Genomic DNA, 6,749 nt, shown 5'->3' with positions numbered 1-6,749 from the left:
ACAGACTTTTTGAATGAAAAAATATGGGATGCTTTGTGTATGACCAGTGGAATGAAACCATAAGTTGAAGTCGAATTTTGTTGTCTGATGCTATCTTGAAATCCAAGATGGCAGCTGACACATAACATCGAAGAAAATGACAAAATATCGCATGAAAACTTCTCAATGTTGGTATTTGATGAAAGGACTAAACTGGAAGAAGTCGAATACCGCTTTCTGACGCCACCGAAGATGGTGACTTCCGCTGATTTTTAAAACGCTGTAAATGGTCATAAAACCAAACTATATAAAATTGGGAAAAACGAACAATCAACAAATAAAATTTAACTACGTTGAATCAAAAAACCAATACCAAAAAAATAAAGACAACACTAAACAAAACTAGCATGATTAAGATGCGTTTGAAGGAACTGGATTAAACAATATTTATCATGAAAAATCAAACCAAAACACGTTTAGTCAATATCAATTAACTTAAAAAAAAATGATACAACTAGATTAACCAAGACGAGGTGAAGGATGTTAAACAAGACAATAGTAAATGAAATTTACTTAAGAATGAACAATCAGATAAAAAAAGCAATATACTTTCATGGCCGTAGGAACAGGAAGGGAGGGTCCAAAAAATTATGTCAAGCAAAATGTTCTTCTCACTCTAAAGTAACAATCTCGACTCAGAAATGGCCAAACTGGCCAATCCCTCTAAATCTTATTCAAGGTCCACAATTCTATAACAGTTTTAAAAAAATTTCTAAATTGTTGATAGACATTTAATCTTTTAAAGCTGTTTGCAATATATCCGTTTCGGGAAATTGGATTGTAGTTTGTTGTTGTTCCCGTTGCCACATTGTGTAAGAAATTTATTCTAGTTTTTCAATAAAGTAAATTCGTATAACTAAATTGTCTGTAGTTGGTTCAGAATAGAAAAAAGTCCCAAAATACCATTTTTTAACTGCTTATAATTTCTAGCATCTTTGCGCTTTTTTTATTTTGGAATTGTCAAGAACACATCTATTTGACGATGCATAAATATGTGAGGTTTTCGATAGAATATTTGTTCTGATTCCATCCCGGATTTTACAATACAAAAAAAAACCTTACATAAAACAAGAACATCCACTATCTTTCTTTGCTTCGCTGTATCTCATTTCTTAATGAACCGATTTTCGAAACTAAAATTTAAGTTTTTTCTCGTTAAATTGATTATTATTTTTATAGAACATATTTGGTCTCTAAAAATGATGAAATGATGATTAAGATGATTTGAATCTGCGCTTCAGGTCAAATTGACCCAAACGGCTTTAGATGGTTGAAGACTTAACTCGAAAAACGCTTTCAAAAGTTATTCACAAAACAAGTTGGTACATGAATTTTGGGTGCAGTCCATAGTTTCTAATATCGAATTTTCAATATGATAAGATTCAAAAAGATTGCCTGATTGCCCGGATTTTGCCAGAATGTTTTTACTTTATTTGCAAAATCTAAGAATAATTTAAATTTTTATATATTAATTATGTATTTTGCGCAAAAAATTTTTTTAAGAGAAGTTTATCGAATTAAACTGGCTGATGTGTTTTGATGAAAAAAAAACAACTTTTCGAGTTTTTTTCTTCTTGATTGTAATGGGTGGATTCTTAAATTTGCCTGAAGACTGCCAATATTTTGGATTGTAAACTTTGCCCGAATTTAGCAAGGTCTTTAGATAAAATAGCTCGGATTTGCCCTGGGCGAATTAGTGCGGAAAAATATCTGGTGAGTGTGTTGAATCGTTTCCTGGTTCCATTTTTTTTATTTCCAGTTCTGTTCATCATTAGGAAACAATCCTGATTCGAATCTTGGTTTTGCATTTAAAACTAAAACTAGATTCATTTTCCATGATCCAAACTCATCATTCCGGAATATTGAAAGAAAATTTTTAAAATATTAAACCAGTTTTAAGATTTGGATTTGAAATTTTTACTCTTAATTCTTTTGCAGAGTGAAAGGTTTCATAATAGTCATCCAGAATTTAAATATCAGGGTTTGGTTTCATGCAGATTCACTAGTTGAAGTATGAATAAATTATTTAATGTAGAATTTATCTAGAAAATTGATGATTCTAACATCAAATAAGAGGTTTCTAATTAAGGATTCTGTAATAAAATACGAAATTAAAATTTAAAATTACCCAAAACAAAATACAAAATAGGTGAAAACCACTATCATAAAATAAGATCTGAACTCATTTCCCGCTTTTCATGTCCCGCTGTCCTGCTTTTTCCTCAAAATGTCCCGCTTGTTTTCTCGGAAATTATTCACAAAGTTCACTGGCTTGAATTGGAAAAAAATAAAACTTTAGTCTCAATTTGAATTCATTGGCTCAACACAGAAAATGTTTCAAATACGTGTTTTCTCGAAACAAGCAGCCTTTTTCAAAGTTTATATGAGACAATACAAAATAACTCCTTAGCATTACAATAATATTCTGATTCAATGATGCTTTCTTGGAGTACGTTCAACCAATGTATGAAGAAAATATTGTTATAGTGGCTTCCAAATATTTTTTTCGCCGGAATCCTAATTTAATTGTCTTATACTATAAACCAAGTATAAGTATATTAAAATGGAAGCTTTCAAGAGTTTACAATTTCTTAACCAAATAACAAAACAAACAAATTTTTATACAAATTGCACAGAAGTTTTTCATGCGGTATAAAATCCGCTGTTAACATGTACGACTTGAAATATTTTCCCTCAAAAAACTTGTTAATTCGTAAGAACCGTGGAAAATAATGGTGCATATGGTGAAAACCGTGTAAATAACAGTCATGTAGAAAAAACTGAGTGTAGTGTTCTCTCTATGACCAACTTTGGCTAATGGTATACGTATAAATTTAGCTATACAATTGAGCTTTTTTGAGAGGTTCTAAAATGTCCCGCTCAAGGCCGGATTAAGGTGGGGGCAAAAGGGGCAATTGCCCCGGGCCCCCCGGTTCAGGGGGGCCCCCCGAGGGAAAAAAAAGTTTTTGCATTCCTTTAATCATACTACTTAAATTTCTCCAAACCTATGAAAAGAAATCATAACTAGAAAATCGGAATGAAAACTTGAAATATAACAACTAAAAGCCCCCCGGGAAATGATATCTAGAATAGTTTTTCTCTTGCATAAGTTAAGGGGGCCCTCTAGAGTTAGCAGTGAAGAAGTTCTCCTGCATTTTGCGAGCTAAGATTATCAAAATCTTGGTATTGAATTTCAAAAATTTCAACCCAAAATCAAAATGTGAACTTTAAGTTATGCTTACTGCACTAAAAAAAGAAGCTAATTTCGCCAAAACTGCTAAGAGAGAACAGAGAAACTTTATGATTAGCATTTCAGAATCTTACCCGGGATGTATCCTTGATAATACCGAGTATTATAATAAATTGCACTTTTCGATCATTATTATTGAAATTTCCGTTTGTTTATAAATTTTCAACCCTTTTCTCTCCCAATTTTCGAAAATAAAATCCTTAAAAAAACTGTCGTTGCCTAAATTGGACCAATCAACAGTACAGAGCTTCTTTATTGAATTTCTGTGTATTAAAACATTTTCCACTGATTTAACCAAAATTTTATCACCTACTGAAATCAGCACATCATTTTCCAAATGATCATTCTCAAATTATTATAAAAATGATATCACAGATAAGTTGCAAGTATCATTGAGTGATTCTCTTAAAATGAATATTTCTATGTTTTTAACCTTATTTTTTCTAGATTCAATCAATTGAGATTTTCAATTCTTGTGTTGTTTCTTCAGTTACTGAAGTTCAGTTTCATGGTTTTTTCTGAATTTTGAGAACTCAGGATCTTTGTTTAAGGTACTAAACTCATTTGGATTCCATATCTGACTTTGTCAATGATAGCTGATTCTGTGTTTTTAAACATTCAATCTCTAATTTGATTTTTTTTTAAATCGATCATTTTTGCACTTATATTCCTTTGGCTTTGAGGTCATTGAATTAAACTGTTGTCACATTTAGAATGACAATTTGATTACAATTTTTTTATCTGATGAGAATCATATTCATAAACATCATGAAAACTTTTTTGTGTTTCAAAGATATAAAAATGAAATTCACATTTCTGTAAATTTCTGCTTTGGCTCTGATTGTAACTTTGAATCCATTTCTTTATTTAAATCATATTTTGTTTCTCAAATTATTATTCAGATTTGAGAAACTGAATTGTGGTTCTGAATCTAACCTGATTTTCAGTCTTGATATCCAAAACACTTATATCTGTACCTCTATGTAATTTGAATTTAATTATTTTGTTTTTTTTTAATTTTGTATTCAATGTTTCAAATCTTCATGATACTTTTCTGTTATGGTTTGAAGTCAAATTTCCATCTTGTAAAAAAAAAAAACTTTTCAATTGTCATGAGGCAAATATTTCTCGATGAATCACAAACCAGACGATCAATGATGAAATGAAAATCAATTGAAATATTTATCTATCCGGTCTTTACATCAGAGAATTTAAGTTGGTGATAGGGATGATGGAAAATGTGAATTAAATTTAGCATTTTGCAGCTCAAATCAGAGCTTTCATGGTTTAAAAATGTCTTAACTCTTCCGCAATGTTTACACCTGAATTATTAACAATTTCAATTTAAAGATACTAGAAACAATCTTCAACGCAGACAACATGGCTATTTCAAGACAGTAAACTGTGCTCATATTAAGTTCTTTTACACGTTAAAAATTTTATATATTCTCTGGGATAGCATTTGAAAAACAATCGAATTATAGGGGCCCCCCGAGAAAAATTGCCCCGGGCCCCCTGATGGCTTAATCCGGCCCTGGTCCCGCTGTTTTCGGCTGTGTCCCGCTTTTTTTTGTAACATGTCCCGCATTTTTCTGAAGATATCTGACAAGCCTACCCTAAACCTACCATACTTTCAACCACACCTTTCGACACGGTTAGGCATTCAGCACGATTAAAAAAATTAAAAAGGACAAAATATATGCTCATTTTGAATTTTTTAATAAATTGTTATTGAACACAATATCTAAAAAATTTTAAAGAGAAATTTGAGTTTCTTATTTGATTTAGCAAATAATCTGAATAAACCCGAGCAGAATTCGGGAAGCTATAATCAAAATCTGGACATCCCGGCCCGATTTAAAGCGATACTCGTTAGCATACTCATGTACGATCTGTAGTGAAAGATACGCGGATACACCTAAGATGTTTTGCTGAAACCATAAGTTTTTGATGATTATGTACATTTCTATTGGATATTTTATAAATCATCCAAAATCATTTGAAAACTACAGTGTAGGACAATAGAATAGGACCACAGCTCAATCAAAAACAGAAAGTGACAAAACTTTGAGAAAAAAAATTCCATTTAAGTGCATCAAACCAATGTTCCGAAAATCAATCATTTTCGATCAGCCATGCTTTACTGCATTCAGATCCAAAAAATCGAAGCAGTTCCTTCTTCAACCAAATCATATAAACAATCATGCATGACAACGACGCTTCTGTATTTGAAACATTCCCGCAAAACATGATGTGGTAAAGAAGGACGCAGACTATCAGCGATGAACGTCTCGATGGTGATTGCCTTCCTTGATGGTTTTCAACCTTCTAGGATCACAACTGATATGTATGTCTCAGTTCTGAGCGATGCGTAAAGGTTGCAATATGATTTTTAATTTTTCGCTTTGCATAGAAGAACAAAATCATTACTTAGTAACCGCAATGAACTGCCCAGCATGTGCTACGGCTTTTTTCAACATTTGGTTATGGTATTTCCCCAGATTTTCCTTCTGAGACATTCATGATCGTCTATCAATAACGAACATTATCAACAATGATGCGAGGATAAGCGTTAGTGAATGATTGTGGGAACGACGTTCAAAATGTATCATCAAGTATGTCGATCACCTTTGAAAAGCCACGTAACGAATAGCAATTTTACAGCCCCCAATGGGGCATGATATATTTTCATGTATCTAGTTAGTGTTGATGTTCGACAAATATTCAACGAATACGTTCACCACGTGCTTATCACAGCACTCGGAGGTGAAAGTATTCTAGCTTGAAACGAATCCTGATTGCTTTTCTTGAGCGATTTTCCGAACATTGCATCAAACCATTTACAAAATGTAAATTCCATTCTTCGAAGAAATTAAAATCATCCTTAGTTAAAACAATTGTCCTTTATTTAAAAATGCGTTTTAAGCATACTTACTGACTAAAATAACGCGACATAAAATAGGACCGCTTTAGAATTCTTGGTAAAAAAAAATTAAAAAAAAGGAAATTCATACCGTGATCGATTTGCAGGGTTAGTACTTGGTGGTATAACCCTTATTACGCTTCACTTCTCGCACCCGGTTCGGCATGGCACGTTCTCACCGGGATAGCGTACCACACAGCCTGGATTCTCTCCCACAGCTGCTGCTTGTTTTTTGATTTTTCGGTGTACACCTTACGTTTAACTATTTCCCATAGGTTCTCAATGGGATTGAGATCAGGGGACTGTGCTGGCCACTCCATAACGTCTACCTTATTATCCTGGAACCACTTTTTAATCGTTTTAGCGGTATGTTCGGGGTCGTTGTCATGCTGGAATTGCCACTTTAGGGGCATCTCCCACTCGGCGTGTGGCAGCATTACTTCCCGAAGTATCTGATCTGCTTGGACGCTTTGAAAGCGTCCTTTTGCGAGGCCGGCTTGATTGCCGAATCGTCCTTCGCCGTCGTTTTGCGGGGGC

This window comes from Uranotaenia lowii, chromosome 2 (genome assembly GCF_029784155.1).
Source record: "Uranotaenia lowii strain MFRU-FL chromosome 2, ASM2978415v1, whole genome shotgun sequence".
NCBI lineage: Eukaryota > Metazoa > Arthropoda > Insecta > Diptera > Culicidae > Uranotaenia > Uranotaenia lowii.
The sequence above is the reverse complement of the archived record's forward strand: the minus strand, read 5'-3'. Positions refer to the sequence as shown.